Source organism: Manis javanica, chromosome 9 (genome assembly GCF_040802235.1).
Source record: "Manis javanica isolate MJ-LG chromosome 9, MJ_LKY, whole genome shotgun sequence".
Taxonomy (NCBI): Eukaryota; Metazoa; Chordata; class Mammalia; order Pholidota; family Manidae; genus Manis; species Manis javanica.
Window position 1 is genome coordinate 93,031,365 of NC_133164.1, and position 26,726 is coordinate 93,058,090.

At 39.1% G+C, this 26,726-nt stretch overlaps 1 long non-coding RNA gene across 1 annotated transcript; it reads right to left on the minus strand.

Moving 5' to 3' along the window:
- Nucleotides 1–4,846: 4,846 nt before the first annotated feature.
- LOC140843539 (uncharacterized) lies at nucleotides 4,847–24,766 on the minus strand. Its single transcript, XR_012121385.1, has 4 exons — nucleotides 24,707–24,766; nucleotides 20,956–21,238; nucleotides 5,891–5,996; nucleotides 4,847–5,176 (listed from the first exon to the last, which is right to left on the minus strand). It is a non-coding gene; the product is annotated as an uncharacterized lncRNA (long non-coding RNA).
- Nucleotides 24,767–26,726: the final 1,960 nt, after the last annotated feature.

Below are 26,726 nucleotides of genomic sequence, written 5' to 3' on the forward strand. Positions count from 1 at the left end.
TGTAAATGAATCTTAAAACCCATTAAAGTTCCCATGCATTTGACACTTTATCATTCAATAATTAAAACAGTACCCTTTTCTGTTCTTTTTAATGCTTTTGCTTTGATTTCAAACCTGGTTAATGTTAAGAATGTGGCACCTGCTACCTTTTTTAGTATTAGCATGGTTTGTCTTTGCCTACATTTTAATATCATCAGTTTCAAGCCACTTTGTTGTATTTTTCTTTTTTATTCAGCAGACGTTTAGGTTTTATTTTATGATCCAAACCAACAGTTTCTATGAATGGATGCATTTAACCCACTTGGTTACTTACAATGAGGATAGGTGATCCATTTGACCATTGATCTGTCATTTATCTTATGAAATCCATTTTAACGGATTTAATTTTATTTCATTCATTCTTTGGTGTGTGCTTCTTCACGGACATAGCAAAATTCTTCTGAGGGATAGAAAAGGTGACTTGAAAAAAAGGAAAGGCATTCTTGAATTGGAGTTTTTATAATTATAAATTATTCTATAAAACATGAAAATGTTCTCTAAGTTAAATTAAAAATCAATGTGATCCTAATGAAAATAAAACCTGATTTTTATCTATCAGGTAGATATTCAGTTCATATGGACACATTAAAGAAACAGGAATAGCTGAAAATATTCCACAGAAGAAGAGTCATATTTATAATAAATGCATTTTGCACATCCCCCTCTATCCTCTAGTTCTGTTCTGAAGAGGCACCAATTTTAGCTCTTTTTAGTGGTAAATTTCTAATAAGCTCCCAATCTCAAAGAACACACATTTACTATTTTTAGTTTATTATTTTTAGACATTATCAAATAGTTTCCTGCTCTTGTGGGTGGGAATTTAATCCTTTTATACTACCTTTCTCTAATCTCTCTATCCTCCCAAGAAAAAGACACCAGACACTGAATCTTGCAGTGACTTGACCTTGTACTTTCCAGCCTCCAGAATTGTAAGCAATAACCTTCTGTTGTTTATAAGCCACCCAGTCTATAGCATTTGTTGTAGCAGCCAAATGGACTGAAACACCACTACACCAGTTATTCTATCAATTACCATTTTTACCAATTGCCTTTGCTTCTTTTACCCAACCTTTGTCCTCTTGCTCTATCCTGGTCTGGATTTTCGCTAAGCCTGCATGCTAGGCTGTCAGCCTAGGCTGTCAAACCTCAGTCTAGAATGGTCTCCCGGGTTGAGTCCACAGTTTCCTGCTTCTGTGTCCTCATTTTACTGGAGCTAAGGTTTTCTCTTTATAGTTTTTGTATGTTAGGGAAACCTCACATACCAGTATTAGATGTTTTGTTTCTTGGGCTAGTCAATTTCTCCTAACTTTCTTCTATTTTCCCTGAATGGGATGATACTGACTCTAAGGTTCAGGCTCCCCAAATGCCAGGATGAGGAAGGAATTACTCCAGGGTTCTAACATCACCACTCTGAGTGTCTCCAACTTGTCACTCCATTTCTGTTGAGAACAATGTTCTGTTGTTGTGCCTAGGGATTAATGTTGGGCTGCCTTTACTTGAACTCAAGGAAGGAGAACAGGTTAGATTAAATGTGGACAGGGCTGGAAATGTCACCTGGTTCAACTGCCTTATTGACAGAACTTTAATCAGCCCCTTTGTCATCAGCCCATCTTTCACACCTGCTATCTAGCATCTGTGCCTCTACTGAGCCCAAAGCCCTTCCACTTAGAATTCTGAAAGGCAGATGACATTCCCTGTAGCCCGAGCCCTGTCTGGATTCTGCCAGGTCATGGAAGTTTCAGACCTCTGATACCTGCTAACATGTTTCTGTCCATTTTCCTTTTCCCCAAGTCCCTGTGCTCTCTCATCATTGGTGCTGCCTTTCCACATCATTATTACTGGTTTATTTCTTGTCATACCTCAAAACTTACATTTCAGTATTTAAGTGGAGATTTTAGAGACACATGAAGTGAGAACCTGCTGGGTATGCAATCCTGTACTGGAAATCTATAATGTTTTATTATATGGCATGGCAATTCCCCCCAAAATACTCTTCATTTTCTAATTTGTCTTGGCTGTTATTTCTTATTGTTCATCCACATGGAGTTTAGAATCATTTTGTCAAGTTCAAAGAAAAAAAAATCCAATTGGAATTTTAATTGGAAATGCATTAAATTGATTAACTTGGGAATGATTGCTTTTTATTTTTAATTAAATTTCCAAGCACTGTTTTTTTAGCTTTGCTAATTATAAATTTCTAAATTTATTGCATTTTTGTCAGAACCTGTTTTCTACAATTTCTCCTTTACCAAAGCAGTACAGTACTAAATATATTGTCCTTGGCATCACCTGACCCACTACTTCTCAATATTCAGGATCCTGGACCAGCAGCACCAGCATCAAATGGAAACCATTGGAAATGCAAATTATATAGGATCTCAACACAGACTTGCTGAATCAGAAATTCTGGGCATGGGGCTCAGAAAACCAGCAAACCCAGTGAACTCTGATGCACACTAAAGTTTGAGAACTACTGAGCTTAACATCTGACTAGCCATGTAACCATGGGGAACAGATTTAACCTAGGTCTAAATATCCTCATATATGAAATGGAGATAAAACTGCATAAGCTTCATAGCACTGCTATAAGGAATAGATGAACTAATGCACATGAAGCATTTAACATAGTTCCTGACACACTGTGACTACAGAATGATTACAAGTCTTCATCATTAACCATTATCATAATTACATTTTTTCCCAATACAAATCTGGAATTTTCTGTGTTATGAATAATTTGGCAAATGTTCAATGTTTGTTGAAAAGTTAGTATATTCCCCTTTCTTTGTATATGGAATATTTCCTATCTTTATGAAAACAGATGTAATTTTTAGATCTCTTGTGTATTTATTTCTATTTATTAATTATGTTGCATATTGTATCTATAAAAGATTGTGTATTTGTTAAATATTCTGAAGCTTGTTGTACTTCTATAAAATATTTCTTACAGCTAGAAGATTTGGTTGATATGTGTCAATACCTTATAATATTGCACATAAATGCCCTCAGCTTATCTTCATTGTGAATTGTATTTTTATTATTATGAAATAATCCTTTGGGTTTTTGGTTTCATTTATTATCACCATCCTTATGTTCACTTTGCTTCAATTTATCTAATATATCTTTACTCACTCTTTTAAATTCAAGTATTTTCTTGTCTTTTTAACATTGAAGCATCTTGTATGAGCATCATGTAGTTGTTTCATTCAAATATATATACGTATATTTGTATACACACATATATATGTTTTATATGTGAGCTTAACCCCATTAGAATTATAATGGTGTAATTGTTTTATACCCATCTACTTTCACTTTTATGTTCTTGGTCTATTTGTATCTATCTATCTTCTTTCCTTGTATTTTTTATTAATTTTTGTCATAGGCACTATGTTTTCTTTTATATTCACACATATTTTGGAAGATTTAATTATTACTAATGGTTACTTTTACATTTTTCAGAGCTCATATTTAATCCGTGTATCTCTAATTTTCAATATTAAAAAAGCAAATTACCTGTGTGTCCTCCTACTTAGAGATTATGAACTATGATTTTAATTTTCTCTGCATTCCATATCTAATATACTATGATTTTTTGCTGCTGTGGGATTAGTTGTATACTCCACAAATACATATTTTGGGGTCCTAAGCCTCAGTGTGACTGTATTAGGAGATAAGACTTATTAGGAGATAATTAAGGGTAAAAGAGGTCATAGAGTAGGGTCAAATCCAATAGGATTGGTGGCTTGATAAGAAGAGGAAGAGAGAGAAAGAGAGGGGGAGAGAGCCCTCTAAGTACATTAAGCTAAGAAAAGCCATGTGAGTAGACAGTGAGAAGGTGGCAAGCTACAAGCCAGGAGAGAGCTCCTACCAGAATTCAGCCATCCTGGCACCCTCACCTCACATCTCCAGAGTCCAGGACTATGAGAAAGTAAGTATCTGTTGGTTTAGCCACCCAGTATATGGCATTTTCTTATGGCATGCCAAACAGAATAATAACATATACCAGGTCATTATTAAATTGTCTTTTTTGCACAGTTTATCTGGTTTCTAGAACAGTATTGTATTTGAGTTCTGTTTAATAACTACTTACCATCCTTGACTTAATTTCATTTAAATGGCTTTCCCATTTGTATTAGGGTTCTCCAGAGAAACAGAAACAATATAGTATCTATATATTCACAGAAATACAGAGATATATAGAAAGAGATTTAATGTAAGGGGTTGACTTACATGCTTACAGAAGCTGAGAAGTTCCATGATCTGCCATCTGCAAGCTGGAGGCCCAAGAAAGCTAGTGGGATAGTTTCAGTCAAATCTGAGGGCCTACGAACCAGCAGCACTAATGTTCGAGGGCAGGAGAACATAAATGTCCCTGCTCAAGCAGAGAGCAAACACATCCTTTCTCTGTCTTTTTATTCTATTCAAGCCCTCAAAGGATTGGATTTTGTCCACTCACAAGGATGAAGGTGACCTTTTCTGTTTAATTTACAAATCCAAATGCTAATCTCTTCTGGGAACACCCTCACAGACACCCAGAAATAATGTTTTACCAGCTATCTGGGGATCCCTTAGCTCAATCAAGGCAATACATAAAATTAACCATCACATCATTATTTCCTTTATTTTTCTTTTTCTTTATTAGTATTGCAGATTTCATTTTATCTCCAAGTTATTATTTTTCATCCTTAAGGAGAGAAGATACATATTTGAGATTTTCATGAATGAAAGACAACTTGGACAAGTATAAAAAAATGGAATTAGATTCATATCCATTAATCCAGGTTTTTTTTTACCTCCCCTTTGACCCTACTTCCTGTGACATGTGATTTTCTATTCATGGAGAACCTTACTCTCCATGCTAACATGTGCACACATAAATTCTTGAAAGTATTCTAAGAATTTCTGGCTTCCAAATGAAGATAAAAATTGGGGGGTGGGAGACAGTGTCCTGAATGCCTGAAAAATCAGTATCTTTGTAGAAGAGCAGCAAATATGCAGTCCTTTCACTTTTCATCTGAGTCTTGACTCTATACAGATTGAAGGGTGAGATGACTTCCTGTCTTCATATAGGTGATTTTTCTTTCATAATTTAAAGTCTTGTCATGCCCTGAGGTGAAGTCTGGGCAGGTTTTCCCTAATGGTAACATTTTAGAGAGGAAAGTGAGGTCCAGAGAGGTTAAGTAACTTTATCAAAGTCACACAGCTAACAGTAGATTCGAGGAAGATCATCAGTGTATCTGGACTCAGTACACTCTTTCTTAGTAGAACATGCTGTCTTTCTTAAGACAAGTTTGTTCACTGATAAACCTAAAGAAAATCTGATGATATGAGGATTATCCAGTAACACTGAAGAGCATTTCCATTGCAAAAAATATCTACTATTCTCATCCTAAATTTTACATAGAATAATAGCATGATTCAATTAATGCTTACCCACATGTCATTTATCAACTAGAACTTCATTGCAATGGATTTTAATCTCCTCCTAATGCCTTCCTTAATTACACTAGCTCATGTAATGTTCTCTTATTATGACATCTTTTGATCCATGTTGTTTTTACTCCCTATTATATTCCACTTCATGCTTTGAGTAGTTTCTTGGGCCTTGTGTCCCCAGATGGCATCTAACATTCTTGTTGGCACAGGCCATGTTTTATTCAATTGTTCTCCCCTGTTGTCTAGCATAAAATCAGGCCTTCAGGAAGTGTTTGCACAGTAGCCTAGTCTAGGGTACAATGCTAAAATAGCACATTTCTCTGGAGACTACTTATAAGAAAATTAAAATTTAATTAATTATCTAATAGTATCTGCATTTCCCTTAAGTTGGCTCAAAATAGCTTTTGTTTACCTTTTTTGTTTCTTCCCTTACATAGGCAATTTTTTTGTGGATATTAAGATGCCTCGTTCAGCAAACATTTCATGCAAGTTTCCTATGTGCTGGGCATTATGCCACTCTGTTGGGAAAAATAAATGAATAAGATACAGTCTCTGTTGCAAACACTCACTGTCTGATGAGAAGACAGATGTATGTAAATGATCTCAGTCAAATTTGGGAAATGCTCCAATAAAGTTATGCACTAGAGGAGAAGATATCGACTAATTTATCTTAAGAGAGTGTCAGGTGCTGTAGTTCATGCTTTTCAGAATAAAATCTAGCAAGAGCCCAATTCCAAAGTACCAATAAAACTGTAGTTCTCTGGGGGCTTGAATATATTGAACAAACCTCACCTAATCCTGTCAATGGTGCTATTTGGGATTCTAAGGACATTGGGATCTCAAAAGGACACCAGTAGACCATGACCAACAGCATAAGAAATAATGAACATTTTTACAATGATGAAAAAAAAATCCCTTTCCTGTGTCCTTCTAAATTTACTTTGACTAGCTATTGAACAGGCGTTTCATAGATTCAATACATCACAACATATTAAGTGCTGCTCAGCTCCTGCTACTCCTGCTGCCCTGCTGTGGACTGTCTCTTTCTGTTTGCATCTTGCCCGTCCTCTGTGCATATAAACTAAGTGTCTCCATTTCTGCTCTCAGAGTGTACCATGCCATACAACCGAGATTTCAAGAACAAATATCAACAGTGGCTAAGCCAAACATATTTTGTCAAGAGAGTGCCACCGCAGTGTAAAGATTGATTTGTCGAGGGAGGTCTTGCATATAAGTAGATGTGAAGGCAAGGACTGAGGTTAACAAGTTTCCACTGTGGGAGTTTATTTATAACAAAATAACACAAGGACAGTTCTGCCTCTGCCAATTCCTTTCCATCTCTTCTTGTATCCATTGCCACAGCAGCTTTATTTGTCACCAGAAATCAGCCTCTCCAGTGCAAATCGAGGCAGAGCTCTGTGGACAAAACATCTGCCCCTATGGACTTATGTTTTCATGTAGCTTAGGATCATTTCATGCCAGTCAGTACTGCTTGGAGGTGCTTTCTATGCCCAGCTCAGTGCTTAGATGCACAAAAGTAATCAAAGATAATGAGGGGGCGGAGCCAAGATGGCGGCGTGAGTAGAGCAGTGGAAATCTCCTCCCAAAAACACATAGAGCTATGAAAATATAACAAAGAAAAATCTTCCTAAAATAGAGACCACAGGACACAGGACAACATCCAGACCACATCCACACCTGCAAGAACCCAGCGCCTTGTGAAGGGGGTAAGATACAAGCCCCAGCCCGGCGGGACCCGAGCGCCCCTCCCCCCGGCTCCCGGCGGGTGGAGAGAAACCGGAGCGGTTTTTTTTTTTTTTTTTTTTTTTGGCGAGCGCTTTTTGGAAGCCTTAGAGGGACGGGCCCCCGTTGCTGGGGAGGCAGGGTGGCGGGACCGGTGAGGAGGTGCCTGGGAACGGCGCCGGAGGACAAAGAATATCCCGCATTTCTCCCTGCGAGACCTGGGGGCGGGTGCCTGAGACCGGTGCCTGAGGACGGAGGAGGTCGCGCGTTTTCCCCCTTTTTTTTTTCTCTCTTTTTGGCGAGTGCTTTTTGGAAGCCTTGAAGGGACGGGGACCCCAGTGCTAGGGAGGCACGGTGGCGGGACTGATGAGCGGGTGGCTGGGACCGGCGCCTGAGGACAAAGAATATCCCCCGTTTTTCCCTGCGGGACCGGTGGGCGGGTGCCTGAGACCGGCACTTGAGGGCAGAGGAAATCGCGCGTTTTTCCCCCTTTTTTTTCTCTTTTCTGCGAGTGCTTTTTGGAAGCCTAAAAGGGACAGGGACCCCGGTGCTAGGGAGGCAGGGCGGCGGGACTGGTGAGCGGGTGCCTGGGACCGGCACCTGAGGACAAAGAATATCCCGCATTTTTCCCTGTGGGACCGGTGGGTGGGTGCCTGAGACCAGCACCTGAGGACGGAAGAAATCGCGCGTTTTTCCCCTTTTTTTTCTCTCTTTTTGCCGAGTGCTTTTTGGAAGCCTTGAAGGGACAGGGACCCCGGTGCTAGGGAGGCAGGGCGGCGGGACTGGTGAGCGGGTGCGTGGGACCAGTGCCTGAGGACAAAGAATATTGAGCGTTCCTTCCCTGCGGGACCGGTGGGTGGGTGCTTTTTGGAAGCCTTGAAAGGACAGGGACCCTGGTGCTAGGGAGACAGGGCAGCAGGACCAGTGAGCGGGTGCCTGGGACCGGCACCTGAGGACAAAAAAAAAAAAAAAAAAAAAATCGCTTGTTTTTTCCTTTTTTTTTTCTCTTTGTTTCTGTTCCCTCTCTCATTGTTGCTGCTGTTGTTTTGGTTTGGAGAGTGCTTTTTGGAAATCTTAAAGGGGCAGGACAGGTCACTTAGACCAGAAGCAGGGAATCTGGGGATCTCTGGGCACTCTAACCCCCTGGGCAGCAGGGAGCACAGAGGCCCCTTACGGAGATAAATAGTCTCCTGGCTGCTCCCCCTCCAACGGGGCTCCACCATTTTGGAGGAACAGCCCCAGCCAGGCCAAGCCCACAGCAACAGCGGAGATAAACCCCAAAGCAACTGGGCAGGAAGCAGAAGCCCTGTCTGCGCACAGCTGCCCAGCACAAGCCACTAGAGGTCGCTATTCTCCCAGGAAAAGGCTACAAAACAACAAGAAGGGAAGCTCTTCCAGCGGTCACTTGTACCAGCTCTGCAAACTATCTCTATCACCATGAAAAGGCAAAACTACAGGCAGACAAAGATCACAGAGACAACACCTGAGAAGGAGACAGACCTGACTAGTCTTCCTGAAAAAGAATTCAAAATAAAAATCATGAACATGCTGACAGAGATGCAGAAAAAAATGCAAGAGCAATGGGATGAGATGCAGAGAAAAATGCAAGAGCAGTGGGATGAAGTCCGGAAGGAGATCACAGATGTCAGGAAAGAGATCACAGAAGTGAAACAATCCCTGGAAGGATTTATAAGCAGAATGGATAAGATGCAAGAGGCCATTGAAGGAATAGAAGCCAGAGAACAGGAACATATAGAAGCTGACATAGAGAGAGATAAAAGGATCTCCAGGAATGAAACAACACTAAGAGAAATATGTGACCAATACAAAAGGAAAAACATTCGTATTATAGGGATACCAGAAGAGGAAGAAAGAGGAAAAGGGATAGAAAGGGTCTTTGAAGAAATAATTGCTGAAAACTTCCCCAAACTGGGGGAGGAAATAATCGAACAGACCATGGAATTATACAGAACCCCCAACAGAAAGGATCCAAGGAGGACAACACCAAGACACATAATAATTAAAATGGCAAGGATCAAGGACAAGGAAAGAGTTTTAAAGGCAGCTAGAGAGAAAAAGGTCACCTATAAAGGAAAACCAATCAGGCTAACATCAGACTTCTCAACAGAAACCCTACAGGCCAGAAGAGAATGGCATGATATACTTAATGCAATGAAACAGAAGGGCCTTGAACCAAGGATACTGTATCCAGCACGACTATCATTTAAATATGATGGTGGGATCAAACAATTCCCAGACAAGCAAAAGCTGAGGGAATTTGCTTCCCACAAACCACCTCTACAGGGCATCCTACAGGGACTGCTCTAGATGGGAGCACCCCTAAAAAGAGCACAGAACAAAACACACAACATATGAAGAATGGAGGAGGAGGAATAAGAAGGGAGAGAAGAAAAGACTCTCCAGACAGTGTATATAACAGCTCAATAAGCGAGCTAAGTTAGGCAGTAAGATACTAAAGAAGCTAACCTTGAACCTTTGGTAACCACGAATCTAAAGCCTGCAATGGCAATAAGTACATATCTTTCAATAGTCACCCTAAATGTAAATGGACTTAATGCACCAATCAAAAGACATAGAGTAATAGAATGGATAAAAAAGCAAGACCCATCTATATGCTGCTTACAAGAAACTCACCTTAAACCCAAAGATAAGCATAGACTAAAAGTCAAGGGATGGAAAAACATATTTCAGGCAAACAACAGTGAGAAGAAAGCAGGGGTTGCAGTACTAATATCAGACAAAATAGACTTCAAAACAAAGAAAGTAACAAGAGATAAAGAAGGCCACTACATAAGGATAAAGGGCTTAGTCCAACAAGAGGATATAACCATTCTAAATATATATGCACCCAATACAGGAGCACCAGCATATGTGAAGCAAATACTAACAGAACTAAAGAGGGAAATAGACTGCAATGCATTCATTGTAGGAGACTTCAACACACCACTCACCCCAAAGGATAGATCCACCGGGCAGAAAATAAGTAAAGACACACAGGCACTGAACAACACACTAGAACAGATGGACCTAATAGACATCTATAGAACTTTACATCCAAAAGCAACAGGATATACATTCTTCTCAAGTGCACATGGAACATTCTCCAGAATAGACCACATACTAGCTCACAAAAAGAGCCTCAGTAAATTCCACAATATTGAAATTCTACCAACCAATTTTTCAGACCACAAAGGTATGAAAGTAGAAATAAATTCTACAAAGAAAACAAAAAGGCTCACAAACACATGGAGGCTTAACAACATGCTACTAAATAATCGATGGATCAATGAACAAATCAAAATAGAGATCAAGGAATATATAGAAACAAATGACAACAACAACACTAAGCCCCAACTTCTGTGGGATGCAGCGAAAGCAGTCTTAAGAGGAAAGTATATAGCAATCCAGGCACACTTGAAGAAGGAAGAACAATCCCAAATGAATAGTCTAACATCACAACTATTAAAACTGGAAAAAGAAGAACAAATGAGGCCTAAAGTCAGCAGAAGGAGGGACATAATAAAGATCAGAGAAGAAATAAACAAAATTGAGAAGAATAAAACAATAGCAAAAATCAACGAAACCAAGAGCTGGTTCTTTGAGAAAATAAACAAAATAGATAAGCCTCTAGCCCAACTTATTAAGAGAAAAAGAGAGTCAACACAAATCAACATAATCAGAAATGAGAATGGAAAAATCACGACAGACTCCACAGAAATACAAAGAATTATTAAAGACTACTATGAAAACCTATATGCCAACAAGCTGGAAAACCTAGAAGAAATGGACAACTTCCTAGAAAAATACAACCTCCCAAGACTGACCAAGGAAGAAACACAAAAGTTAAACAAACCAATTACAAGCAAAGAAATTGAAACAGTAATCAAAAAACTACCCAAGAACAAAACCCCGGGGCCGGACGGATTTACCTCGGAATTTTATCAGACACACAGAGAAGACATAATACCCATTCTCCTTAAAGTGTTCCACAAAATAGAAGAAGAGGGAATACTCCCAAACTCATTCTATGAAGCCAACATCACCCTAATACCAAAACCAGGAAAAGACCCCACCAAAAAAGAAAATTACAGACCAATATCCCTGATGAATGTAGATGCAAAAATACTCAATAAAATATTAGCAAACAGAATTCAACAGTATATCAAAAGGATCATACACCATGACCAAGTGGGGTTCATCCCAGGGATGCAAGGATGGTACAACATTCGAAAATCCATCAACATCATCCACCACATCAACAAAAAGAAAGACAAAAACCACATGATCATCTCCATAGATGCTGAAAAAGCATTTGACAAAATTCAACATCCATTCATGATAAAAACTCTCAGCAAAATGGGAATAGAGGGCAAGTACCTCAACATAATAAAGGCCATATATGATAAACCCACAGCCAGCATTATACTGAACAGCGAGAAGCTGAAAGCATTTCCACTGAGATCGGGAACCAGACAGGGATGCCCACTCTCCCCACTGTTATTTAACATAGTACTGGAGGTCCTAGCCACGGCAATCAGACAAAACAAAGAAATACAAGGAATCCAGATTGGTAAAGAAGAAGTTAAACTGTCACTATTTGCAGATGATATGATACTGTACATAAAAAACCCTAAAGACTCCACTCCAAAACTACTAGAACTGATATCGGAATACAGCAAAGTTGCAGGATACAAAATCAACACACAGAAATCTGTAGCTTTCCTATACACTAACAACGAATCAATAGAAAGAGAAATCAGGAAAACAATTCCATTCACCATTGCATCAAAAAGAATAAAATACCTAGGAATAAACCTAACCAAAGAAGTGAAAGACTTATACTCTGAAAACTACAAGTCACTCTTAAGAGAAATTAAAGGGGACACTAATAAATGGAAACTCATCCCATGCTCATGGCTAGGAAGAATTAATATCGTCAAAATGGCCATCCTGTCGAAAGCAATATACAAATTTGATGCAATCCCTCTCAAATTACCAGCAACATTCTTCAATGAATTGGAACAAATAATTCAAAAATTCATATGGAAACACCAAAGACCCCGAATAGCCAAAGCAATCCTAAAAAAGAAGAATAAAGTAGGGGGGATCTCACTCCCCAACTTCAAGCTCTACTACAAAGCCATAGTAATCAAGACAATTTGGTACTGGCACAAGAACAGAGCCACAGACCAGTGGAACAGATTAGAGACCCCAGAAATTAACCCAAACATATATGGTCAATTAATATTTGATAAAGGAGCCATGGACATACAATGGCAAAATGACAGTCTCTTCAACAGATGGTGCTGGCAAAACTGGACAGCTACATGTAGGAGAATGAAACTGGACCATTGTCTAACCCCATATACAAAGGTAAACTCAAAATGGATCAAAGACCTGAATGTAAGTCACGAAACCATTAAACTCTTGGAAAAAAACATAGGCAAAAACCTCTTAGATATAAACATGAGTGATCTCTTCTTGAACATATCTCCCCGGGCAAGGAAAACAACAGCAAAAATGAGCAAGTGGGACTACATTAAGCTGAAAAGCTTCTGTACAGCGAAAGACACCATCAATAGAACAAAAAGGAACCCTACAGTATGGGAGAATATATTTGAAAATGACAGATCTGATAAAGGCTTGACGTCCAGAATATATAAAGAGCTCACACGCCTCAACAAACAAAAAACAAATAACCCAATTAAAAAATGGGCAGAGGAACTGAACAGACAGTTCTCCAAAAAAGAAATACAGATGGCCAAGAGACACATGAAAAGATGCTCCACATCGCTAATTATCAGAGAAATGCAAATTAAAACTACAATGAGGTATCACCTCACACCAGTAAGGATAGCTGCCATCCAAAAGACAAACAACAACAAATGTTGGCGAGGCTGTGGAGAAAGGGGAACCCTCCTACACTGCTGGTGGGAATGTAAATTAGTTCAACCATTGTGGAAAGCAGTATGGAGGTGCATCAAAATGCTCAAAACAGACCTACCATTTGACCCAGGAATTCCACTCCTAGGAATTTACCCTAAGAACGCAGCAATCAAGTTTGAGAAAGACAGATGCACTCCTATGTTTATCGCAGCACTATTTACAATAGCCAAGAATTGGAAGCAACCTAAATGTCCATCTGTAGATGAATGGATAAAGAAGATGTGGTACATATACACAATGGAATACTACTCAGCCATAAGAAGTGGAAAAATCCAACCATTTGCAGCAACATGGATGGAGCTGGAGAGTATTATGCTCAGTGAAATAAGCCAAGCGGAGAAAGAGAAATACCAAATGATTTCACTCATCTGAGGAGTATAGGAACAAAGGAAAAACTGAAGGAACAAAACAGCAGCAGAATTACAGAACCCAAAAATGGACTAACAGGTACCAAAGGGAAAGGAACTGGGGAGGATGGGTGGGCAGGGAGGGATAAGGGGGGGGAAGAAGAAGGGGGGTATTAAGATTAGCATGCATGGGGGGGAGGGAGAAAGGGGAGGGTGGGCTGCACAACACAGAGAGGACAAGTAGTGACTCTACCACATTTTGCTAAGCTAATGGACAGTAACCGTAATGTGGTTGTTAGGGGGGACCTGATATAGGGGAGAGCATAGTAAACATAGTATTCTTCAGGTAAGTGTAGATTAAAAATTTTAAAAAAAAAAGAAAGAAAGAAAGAAAAGGGGGATTACTCCTTAACAGGATAAAACTATTGGTAAATCAAAGATCAACGCATGCTTTAAATATCCTTAATGTTGATCACTTAAAGGGTGTCAGATGATCAGCTATGGAGGTACTCTTTTCTGATAATATTCCTTTCTCTTAATTAAAAAAAAAAAAAAAAAAAAAGCAGTTACTGTGTGCTGACCTCCAATGAGTTCTGCACAGTGGTATAGAGGGCATGTCAAAGTGTGGGCAAAGGGTCTGTTTGTTTCTACGCAGAAGATCAAGGCCTAGCTTGGATACCCAGAAAATGAACTAAGATACGATATGAGGAGGAGCTTCCGGCATCAGCACTCTCTGGAGGACTCGTGCCAGGGGATGATCATCAAAAAGCCTCCACAGGGATCCGGACGATGCTGCGGTTGTGGCTGCATCCAGCCCACCGTCTCCTGGACTTGCCATAGGAATGAGGAGGGAGATGTCTAGGCTGGCATGTGCATACAGTGAGACAACGAATTTGACTGGATCTGTACTGTTGGAACTCAACCAGGAGTTGGGAGGGGTGCAAGTTGTAGCACCCCAAAATCTCATGACTATAGACTATCTATGGTTAAAAGAACATATGGGATGTGAACAGATCCCAGAAATGGGCTGCTTTAATTTGTCTGATGGTTCAAGTACAGTTGGACAATATCCATCATATCATAGATAAATTTTCACAAATGCCTAGGGTGCCTAAATGGTTTTCTTGGCTTCACTGGAGATGGCTGGTAATTATAGATTTGCTTTGTTTATGTCACCGTATTCCTATTATGTTAATATGTGTGTGCAAATTAGTTAGTAGTTTAAAACCTATACATACTTAAGGTACTATACAAGAAGATATGTCAAAGAAATAATCAATCCTCCCAAGTTTCCTTCATATGCTACATCTATAGCTTTTCTTCTTCCTTCCTAATTACAAACCTTAAATAGAATTCGTGCCTCATATCGAATTTACCGAGTATCATAATTCCTCCAGGTGGTAAAGATACCTCAAGACAAGTGCTGGGCATAGAAGCCACAGGGCATAAATCTGCAAAGAAGTAAAAAGCTAACCTTTGCAAACAATATGGCTTCTCTCTCACTTACCAACTTTACATTTCCCTGTATGGCCCCGGAAGATGACTGGTTAGCCAGAGACGGGTAAGATTCCTCAAGGGAGGAACAACCTAAGACAGGCACAGTCGCAGGGGGGCCATCAGGTGAGAATTTGGGGATCAACAGAGGTGAGGCTCAGAACCTCACCCCCCCTGCTTTGAGAGAAATCTTCTGCATCTGTGGATGTTTTGCTGCCCTTGTCTAGCCTGGATTAATACTTAGTCAATAGGCACACACCTGATCATCTGATCATCTACATTTGCCCTCTTACAGCACTAAACTATGTTTTCTACCTTTATCTTGCATCTACCTACCACTTCAGCATTTTATTAAAAATAAAAATAATAATAATAATAGGAGAAATGTGGGATCAACATATAAATCAAGTACAAAAATCAAATGAATATTCATATTTGACCTGATGGTTTATAGGTCATATTGCATGATCAAAACCGAAAGTTTCTGTGATGACTGCCCTTGTACTGTTCACCATGTAAGAATTTATTCACTCTGTAAGAATTCGTTCACCATGTAAGAACTTGTTCGTTATGCTTCAGAAGATTGGAGACTGACGAGAATTAGGCTTGAGATGGATTAATGATTGTACATTGAGCATTGACCCCCCTATACTGAATTTTATTGTTGTTAACAACCATTTGATCAATAAATATGAGAGATGCCCTCTCAAAAAAAAAAAAAAAAAAAAAAAAAAGATAATGAGAAGACTAGACTTTTCTTACATGGAAGCTGCTCAAGGAGGACAGACCCACAAACATCACACAGAAAGAAGTGTGTGATCGAGTTAGTTGTAGATATTTCAAGCACTGAGTGCTGGAGGTCAGAGAAGGAAGACATCATTTTAGCTTGAGCAGTCAGGCATGGCTCAGCAGATGAGGAGATGATGGAGTTGGTACTTGAAAGAGTAGGTTTTGAGCAGATTGTGGTCAGTTACATGGATACATGTGAATAATAACATGTGACATCAACTTCAGTCTCAGTAGACTGACAAAATCAGAGCCAGGGACAGATGACTGGATGCACAGAGATACTAGGTAAACAAAAAGATGGTTTGATTTCAGTAACCACCCATGCAACACATACTTAATGCATGCCCTAGGAGCTAGGCACTTAATCTTGTAAAAGATCCAATATAAACCCAAAAGAAGCTCACAGCTTAGTGGGAATACAGATAGTGATAAACACATAGGCAATTATAAGAGGGCATGAAAACTACTGTTATGTCATGGGAGCATGGGGGAAGGACATTTGAATTGGATTCGGATACAAGAGAAGGCTTTCCACAGGAGTTGATTTCTGGGCTGAGATGATGAGAAAAGCAGGAGGAAGGGCTACACTGATTCAATAGTTCTGGCTTCTAAAGGTCAACTCCGCAGTACTGCAATTAAACTCATTTCCCTTACATGCAGAGTATTCTCAGCAAACTCTTTTAAAACTACTCTCCCCAAAATGGCAGCAGGTCATGACCAGGTCAAGGATCAGTCAACTTACAAATACCCACTGATTTATTCTATTTAAGAGCAGGACACCAGTATAAACCACAATAGACTATCAAATCTTAAGTGGAAAAAACCTGTAATCAGCTCATGGACATTTAACTCAGAATATCAAAATCATTGTTTGGATAGCGCTATGACTGGACACATTAACACTGTTTTCCAGGAAAAATAAAAGGAAGGGAGAGCTCCTAATATTGGGAAAAGGCTATCTCCTACTATTAGTCCCAACTGTACCTAAAAACTGGTACTGACCATGCTCAGTTAACTCTCAAAAATATGTTCTTAGACATGAAGGAATGAAGGGAATATGTGGACAGCATCTATATCCCAGACATGGATTTTAGATCATACAATAGAAGAGACAAAGCTAAGTTCTAAACTGTTGCAGAATTATCATTTGGGCAGTGAATTTAAGGCATGCGCCGACTCTCCTCATTATCCCCAGCCCTAAATATTCACAATCTGAAAGATATTATACTTGTTTTTTAAATTTTCCTTCCTCCAAAGAATCAACTTACAGCCTTCCCCCTTCCTCCAGCTTTGCTCTGCATGATCACATCTGGTCTCCCCAAGGGTAATCCCTGTTTCTTCTTCTGACTTACCTAAGCACCAAAAACTCCAGTTCCACTAAGGTTCTGCCCACCTGGTATCTTTTGTTGCCTTCTGGATTTGAAATGCCATCCTGCAATGCTTTCTTAATATCTGATAACAATCTGTCTTTCCAATGGCCACCAATAATTACTTGGAAAGGTGAAGAACTAATTATTGAAACACAATGTTTTAGAGGGGTTTTTTCTTAAGGTTTTCAGTATTTACTAAGCACCAAAAGAGTTTAAACCACACTGTGGATGAAAGACAGCTCATGAGGAATCCAATAATGCATGTATAGAAAGCATTCAAATGAAATTGAGCTCAGAAAGTTAGGAGAATGGAAGTTACCCCAACCTCCCAAAAGATAAATACTAAAAAATACATGTAATATTATAAATTGTATATATTAAAAAATACATGTTATGTTATAAATTGTATTGTATATTAAACCCTGTTGACCAGTCTCCATGGTGGAAATATCTATTATACATAAATAACATTCCCTCAAAAGGTATAGAAATGTGTTATAAATAAAAACTTAATTTACCAGAGTTTTAAAAATAGTGTGGTTTTGATTATGTTGCTAAAATGTTTTGTTTCTCTGATTTCTTAGAGTATACGAAGTATCTTTCAAACAATTATTGTGCTTTACTTCATACAGTATTTTATTTGCTTCTAGAATTAATGACCCCATAACTGTGTGCTTTGGGGTTCTTGTGAAAATATCTAAAATATTCCATCTATTTCTTACTCTGAGGCTATTGGCAACATCTGCCCTGAGTGTGATTTCAGTGAGCTGCCTTTTCCTTTCAGTCTGGTGATTTTAATCTGCTTTGGGCTTGGAGAACTAAATGTTACTCTTTGTAAAATTTAGGCACAAAGTAAGTGCCAGTGGGTCATGAGGACCCATCTTAGGAGTCAAGATGTGATATCTGATTCCAGCAATTGCTATTTAAACCAACAAGTCACCTTTCCACTTAAATCCAAATTTTTATTTCTTAAAGTTCTAGGTTTCTGTAAGAACAATTGGTCATTACTATTTTCAATGCTGTAACATGAAGATTCATTGATTTACAAGAGATACAAAGACACAAAATCTAGATCCAGAAGGAGTTTAAGTCTTAAAGCAGTCACCCATCCTCTTGGCATTCAGTTATCCCCAGAATATAAAATGAAGATGTAACTGAAGCCAGCAGGCTACCAACTCCAATGATTTAGTGACCGAGTCATGTGAAAAGTAAGAGAATAACATTTTAAATTGCTTTTGCAAATAACCATCCATTTTTTTTTTTGCTGAAGTTTGTGGACTGGTGTGCAAGTTTAGCTTTGACAGTATGGCCATTTGGACTGTGTTTATCTTTGCCAAGGCTCTGGAAAGTAATTGTTTCAACAAAAGTGGTGACTAACAAGAAAAAGCTATCTATATATGTATTTGTTTGACAGGTGTTAAACTAGAGCTCTTTTGGAGCAAATGTGGAGCTAGCTTGCTCTCAACCAGAGAAGGCAGACTGACATCATATTCTCCCATTAATGAACTTTTGGAGTACTGTGGTTCCCAGTCTTTCCAGGTCTTGGCCCACAAGAAGAGTTCAGCTTTTGAGTTAATACTGATTCTGGAAAATCTCTCACTTTCTCCTGCCCGTAAATACCATACTCAATAAGTCATCACAGATTCCTCCCAATAAAAAAGTAGAGAGGAAGAAAGAAAGAAGAGGACCTGGATTTTTGATATTAGCAACTACATTTCCTTTGTTTCATGTTGGACCAAGATTTCTTCCTTCCTACCTTTCATTTTTAAAACTAAACCAACAAACAACAATGGTAGGTGCAGAATACTGTCCTGGGCAAGACACAGGAACCAAGGCAGAACAATACTGAAGAGCCATGCAAACTCATAAACTACTTTCAGCCATTTCAGTATAGTACTTGCCCCAGAAAGCCCTAACTTCCAATTGGCCAAGTCCTTTGTTTAAGTTTGGTTTGAGTTAGCAGTGTGTTCTTCACCTCTTCTCTCACCACATAGCTCCTCTTCTCCCTACCCCTCAAATGAAACATACTGAATCTCTCAGGCAAATAACGCACCAAGGAATGTACGATGAGGCAATCCCTGATCTTGTTCCTGGGTCTGCTAGTCATTCATAATTTCCGAGGGGTCAGTGGGAACCTGAATTTCCATCCCAGGAATCTCCTTTTATCAAAAATAGTTCTAGAAATGCTTAAGAGAGAGGTAGCAATGCTTACGTTTTGTGATTTATTTTTTCTTAGCTTGTTATTCTTTACAACCAAAATAAAATGAAGTCTGAACAAAGTTTATACTGAATTTTTTTAAACACTCCCATCATCTGAATACATCCTAATCTTTCAATTCTAACTGGACACAAAGAAGTTAACAATTGAACTTTATTTCTTACTTCTAGTTGGCTGTCAACTAGTGAGCATGTACTTTTTACTAATCTTCATCCCCCAAGTGTCTCTGCCTTCACAGCCCCGCAAACCCCGCCCATCTGAGCAGACCACCTGACGCTCCCCCGGCCCCCGCCCCATCCATACACAAAGCCAATTCCATTCACGTTTGCCAAGCAGTTTTGCTTTCAGCCTCACAAACTGTAACTGTGAGAAGATAATACAAACTCCTGGCTATTAGTTTTTATCTTAGTGAAGGTCCTGCTCTAATTCTTGCTTCCCATGTTAGTCTCCTCACTGTAGCTCCTCTACCAAATTCTTCTGTTTCTCTGGACATTTTAACTTACACTTTCTTTCTATTACTTTTCAATAAACAGGAATGACTATTGCCTTCCTCTCTCTTGAGTTAGTATAACCCAGCACACTGTGTCCCACTTCATAGGTTTAATTTAACCGAAACACTGTTTTCCTTGTAACTGAGTCTCCTTTGAGGAGCAGAGTCGCTGGGATGGGGTAGTGATGACTGCTTTCCATCAGGATGTAACATCACTGGTGGTCAATGGGAAAGTTCTCTCTGCCGTCTTTGAAACTTTTACATAATGACATTTGTCTGAGTCTCTGATTTTGGTAGAGTTTTGTGGTGCTTATATTATATTCCACATCTAAGGTAGGATGTGGATTTTACATCTTTTCATGCTCCCATTCCCCACTTAGGTATACTGGGTGCCTAACAAATACGCACTGAATAAATGGATCCCAGCTGCCCCTGTAATTTCTTTCCTTCCTGTACCAAATTGGGATGTCACATACTCAAGCCCTACTGGGTAAATGAGTTGTGCTTGAGAACTATTTGTTTCTCAAATGCAAATCATATACACTCTGGCTGAGAGGCACACGCTTGTTACTGACGATGTTGAGGAATGTTGCTTTGTGACTGAAGGGAGGCTGGAGTGCTTTTCACCTCACGGGAAACCTCAGTTTACCGGGACCCAGTGAGCCTTAATCCTCAATTAGAATCTGTTTCAGATTTACAAGGAAAGAGACAAAAGACAGAAAACTTGTGTTCATTGAGAAGCTGGTAAAATAAGACATACGAAATTAAAAGAAATCACGTTGGTAAGGAACACTTTAGTACCAGATTCATCTCCCATATGATAATACATCTTTACCTCCTGTTCTGGACAGAGGATCACATCTACGATTTTTATTCATAGAGAGGCAAATCATTTATGACAGAAATGTCTGAAATGTAAAAAATATTCTAAGGGTCTCTAGATTTATAAACTATGGTATTCTTAAGAGGAGCTCATGGACCTTAGGTCAAACAAGACAAAATATTATTTAATAAATATTAGCCCAATGCCAGGTATGGCTGGTTGAAGAGGCTCTTTACCTTGTATCAACGTTCCTTCTCTTGCACCAGAGATGAAGGACTTTCTCATAATTTTTGAATCTTCTTGGAAAAACTGGAGAAGTATCTACTGCCCTTCTCTTTTTCTCTCACTAGTTGCTCTCCATGGAAAGGACTGCAACTGGTTCCACTGGCCAGGGTCACATGCTTACTGGGACTCACCAACGGTAATGCACCGTGACTCTGGGAGCCACCTGCCCTTGAGATTGGTCATCAGGGTGGTGGGCTTTCATCTGCTTCCTTCTCCTTATAGGAGCTTCTCCTCCTACACAGCAGAGAACGCACATTTAGCCTCCCCGCTCTCAATTGATAGGTAAGGAGGTCTATGCATTCCTGTGGACTCAGCTGACCCCAATTAATTGCTAATGGAATACGATGCCCTATTTGAGCCTTCAAAACATATTCATTTCTTTCAACACAATTTGCCAGAAACTATTTGTCACTGTTCAAATAATGAATAAAGCTGATGATTTTAGTCTTGTTTTGGCTAATGGTTCTCATGTCTATTCTCTCCATAGATTAAAAGTTGAGGAAGGGAGGATGGTGTCATTGTCCCCTCCTATTTCTAACCCTCAGATATAGTCAAATCTGAATTAACCATTACCTTAAATTAACTGTATTTTTTATTTTTTTGGCACCTGGCCTCTAAAATGGAAATCATTTACCTAAACAAATCTAAAAGACAGGATTTTTTAAAAGCGAAATTTCAGAATTAGTCCATGTTTAGTTTAATTTTGCATCTCTGTGCTGAGAGTGAGGACAGATGTCAGCTTGATGGTAATACAGACAGAAGAAAATTCTGTACATATCTTAAGAAGTGGGGGGGTGAATTGATGAGTGAAATGCAATGGAATAAGGTTGAGAGCCCACCTGAAGTGTGCTGTCTTACACGTGAAGTGGAACCAGTAAGGTGAACATGAATCTTGCTAGTAATCACGGGACACTTCTTCCCTTCCCCTTCCTGTCTCTTGAAGCTGAAATCAGTCTTCTGAATTCTACTTCTGCTGTGCACTGTGGGCATATGTGTGCTGTGTTTATGTATATTACTGCACACATCTGAGATTGTAAACTAAATATTGCTTATTTGTCTGGCTTTGAGCTTTAAAACATATTGAATGCATTCTTCTATGACTTAATTTTGTGCCATATTATATTTATTAGCTACATCCATAGTGTTGTTTAGAGATGTCATTCATTTATTTCCACTTACTGTATAGCTTTTTTTTTTGCTATTACAAAAGTGCCATATGGCCATTCTCATGCCTTTCTTGGTACATGTGTGTAATTTCTCTGAGTTACACACTTAAGGATAAAATTGTTTGCTCATAGAGTTGACACAAGTTTAAAGATAATGCCAAGTTGTTTCCCAAATTGGTGGTTGAAGTAAGGATATGCAAGAATGATGTATAAAATAAGAATCACATGGGATCTATGAATTAGAGCTCTTTTCAGCCATACTGCAGAGAGGTAACTGGTAAAGGGTAGTTGCATCCTTGGACAGAGAGCCAAATGTAAATCCTAAAAGGGAAGATTGAGACTTGAGACAAAGGGAGTGCAGGTTGTGTGGATAGAATACACAGGAGGGAGTAAAAACTTCTCCTTCCACCTATCCAGATACATATTTTTGTTCCTTAGAAACTGCTCTGAAGAAGTACACAGTGAAATCTAATGAGATAGAGTTTTGCATTCAGGTACATTTGAATGGCTGTGGCCAGAAGGAAGGGTTTCATTGTGAACTATGTACATGAAACAAGAACAACAATATCGAAACAAACAAACAAAAAGAGCATGTAAATAGCTTGAGGAAAGTCATTTAGCTCACAGTGTGAAAAATCAAAATGCAAAGATGGATCTATCAAGTCTTCTACTAAGGGTGCTGTAGTGTTGAGCATGTAGAGTAGTGATTCTTAAGTATTTTGGGCATTGACTTCTTGGGGAAGTTTTATAGTTTCATAGTTTGGTCTCTATCTTGAGAACAAGTACAGACTTTCATAAACACTACAATTTGCATTCTATTCCAGAAAATTCCAGAATATCTGAAACTTCATCTTTGGTCCCTGTAGGCCCAGGGCAGAAGCACCACATGTAGAATTATGTAAGTTGTGTTCTGTAGGAAGGTACCTGGGCTTGAGGAAAAGAAGGGACAGGAGTTCTGCTGGCTTTCCACTCCCCAAGCTGGGTGCTAGTTAGCAACTGTATGCAAAGACAGATAAAGTCCTTTTCCGAATTCATCTACCCAAAGAAGATACTTTCTTGTAATTCCAAATAAAAAGGATGCACTAGGAGCAAGCCCAGGTTAGAGCTTCGGCCATAGATGGTTTCAGTAGTTGATTTAATCATTTCACCTTGTAGCTTCTTCTTCAATAGGGTTGGCATTAGAAATTTAACATATACAGGCCCCTGCTTGTCAGTTATCCCCCTTGGCTGTGTTGCTAGCTCCTTGAGAGCACAAGTGATACTTGTATCTTCCCCAGCACACAGCAGTGCTATTATACACTAAAATACTCAGTATTTCATGTTTGCTTGATTACTGATTGATAGATGAATTAAATCTAAATGTTTCAAAAATAACTGATCATTTAACAGACTCTATAGAGGTATCAATATTTTGTATTTTATTTAAGCTTTTCCTTTGGAGAAGAGGTAGACAGAGCCTCAAACTGAAAATAATGAACTTTACCAAGCAATTATGTTGCATCTGTAAAGTTCTATTGTTGCTGGGGTGAGGTGAGGTGTGAGCAGGGGGTGGGGGCGGATTGGAAAACAGTAACTTGGAAACTAGAGAAGGTTGTGACCCCAAGTGAGGCAGGCGGGATCATGCTATTAAAGAAAGCCAGAGAGATTCAATCCAGTTTCCCCCAGACACCAAAATGCACTCTAAAAAGGAATATTCTTGAGATTGAGCTTGAAGGAAACAGAATCGCAGATATTCAGGGAGATAAATGAGTAGGAGAGATTTATTGATGAAGCATGTGTAGAACTAAATGTGGAAGTTAAAACAGCAGAAAATGAGGTCCAAGAGAGGAAATTGAGGGAAGAGGCAGCATGTGTCGGGGAGGAGGAGCATGTGAAACATAAATTGAAGGCAGAGCTGTAGTAGAAGTCATAGCATGGAGGGCGTGCTAAAACGGGAGCGATTTGGAAAAAATCCCTCCTCTGAGGTTTGGGGACTAAAGTATTGACATCAGGAGGGAGACCTGGAAATAATAAATTATCTCTGAGGAGCATAAATCTATGTATGCCTTTATCTCATTCTGTCCAGTTGTGTAAATTGTGTAAGTGCCTAATTAATATCCAAAATAATGGTCTGTTTTCAGGTCATGTGGAAGTGGGCTTCAGGGTCCAGAGTTAATGCTAAGACTTGCTGCATGCTTATTCTCATACACTTAAAGCAGGTCTTAGGTTATAACAATAATCAGAGAGGGAGATCAATCATATTAGAATAGACTGTGCTTATTTCATTTTATAATTTAGTTTTTATTTAAAGTATTTTGGGCTCCTTTGACTTAGTGGAATGGAGTACCCTAGTGAGAAAAGTGAGCTATAGGGTGCTGGGACAAAGAGGAAAAGTGACTGAGCTCTGAGGCAGATGGGTGTGTGACCCACTTTGTTGCAGAATTTTTGTTCAATGATCTATTTCTGTAGAGTAAGTCACCATAAGAAAAAACATGGACTCAGGATTGCAATCAAATGGTAACTAGCACAGCAGGAAAGTCCGAATAACCTCACTCACATTTCGGGGCTTTACTCTCCCTGGGTCTCTCTTCATGCCGGGACCCAGGCTCGGCCTCTCCAAAGGGTGAGCAGTGCATTCCAAGAGTGGAAGCTATAGCTTCTTACATTCCAGATTCCAGAGCTCATACAACCTCATTCCACCCCATTTGACTGGACAAAGCAAGTTACAAGGCCTGGCCTGGGCAATGGCTGGGTCAATGAACTCCACCTCTGATGGGAAGTTATAAAACAGTGTGGTCAGGATTTCCAGTTTACCACAATTATCATCTAAACTCTGTGGTCCGCTGTTTATGAACTTCTGTAATGCAAGTATTGAACTTATCTATTATGTCTTTTTCATCTACAAAATTCTTTTTTAAAAAAATTCCTATTTACTTCTAGATCTAGAATTCATTTAGCACCACATGCCAGGTAAATAGCTCACTGAGGACAAGATACTACCCCCCCACACTGGTGCTCTTTCCCTGCTGTGGCTTGTTTTGTTTTCCTCCAGCTTTATTGAGGTCTATGACAAATAAAATGGTAAAATACTTAACGTGTACAACAATATGATTTGATATACATGAATGAATTCCCATAATCAAATAAATTAACACATCCATTACTTCACACAGTTACTTTTTTTTTCTGTGAGAACATTTAAGGTCTACTTGCTTAGCAAACTTCCATTATGTAACCCAGTAGCAACTATAGTCACCATGTTTTACATCCTCAGACCTTATTCAATCTTAAACTGAAAGTTTGTGTCCTTTTACTAACTTTTCTCCATTTTCCTCCCACACCCCAGCCCCAGGAAACCATCATTCTACTCTGTTTCTGTGAGTCTGACTTTTAGGTTTTTGAGATTCTGCACATAAGTGATACCATACAATATTTGTCTTTCTTTATCTAGTGTATTTCTCACAATCTGACATAACAAAGATAGAAACTTTTTAATCAAAACATTGGGACATTTGTGTCTCCTCTTAGCCTCATTCCAGAATAACTAAAGCAGAATCCTGAAGACTACAGCCCAAATTCCTGCATTTTTAGCAAGGACCACAATGGACTCAGATGGTGTTTAAGAATCATCACAATAATGTTGATTATTACAGACCTTAAAAAGTGACTTGTGCACTTAAGCTTCAGGTTTCTTACCTAGAAAATCATGATAATAATCACCTGGTAGGACTTTTGTGACACACATGTGAATAGATACTTGAAAAATACAGGCAGTGTTCAATATACCTTGTTTTTTTTTTTGTGAACTTCATAAGGAAGGGTAGAGTTTGTCTTTGGTTTAAAAGTGTATTTAGATATATCTGGCATACAGTAGGTGCTCAATAGTTATTTGCTGAGAGTATGATTGATTGAATGAATTTCTTTAAAAAGTCTTTGGTGCAGTCTATCATTTAGTAAGTGTTCAATACATGTTAGTTACTATTTTTATAAGAAAATGCTGTCATGATATCTGTTTCAGATATTCTCTTTATTCATCTTCTACACATGCTGTTTTATATGATTTTTATAATTTTCCATGACTCTCATGTGCAGTGCAAAACTGATGCATGATCCCTGCCCTCAGGGAGTATATCCGGCACCCAAGTGTCAATAAATGTGCACTTGAAAGGATAAGAAGTGTTTGCTCCCTGTCAAATCATTGGATTCATTGGAGAGTTCAGCATATGACCTAACAAGTGGTACAGTTTTGAATGATGGCAGAGATTTTACAGGGGAAGTAGAATGTGTAATGTCCCTGGAGATATTCAGAAGAGAAGGTGGGGAAATTGGGGACAGCCTGAGTGAAGGTATGGCTGTGGGAATGATCATTGGACTTTTGTGGGAAAAATGAAGGAACTGTATGGATTAAAGATATTGATAGGCAAAAGTAATAGGCAAGATTGGAAGTGTATACTGATCCCTCCTTGTGGGGATTAGATGCCCAGAGCTTCTGAATGGTTCTGAGGAAGAGATTGTCACAATGAGGTGTGTCAGTTTTTGTAAGACCAGTTCACGTGTGTTCCCTGAAGCAGGAGCCA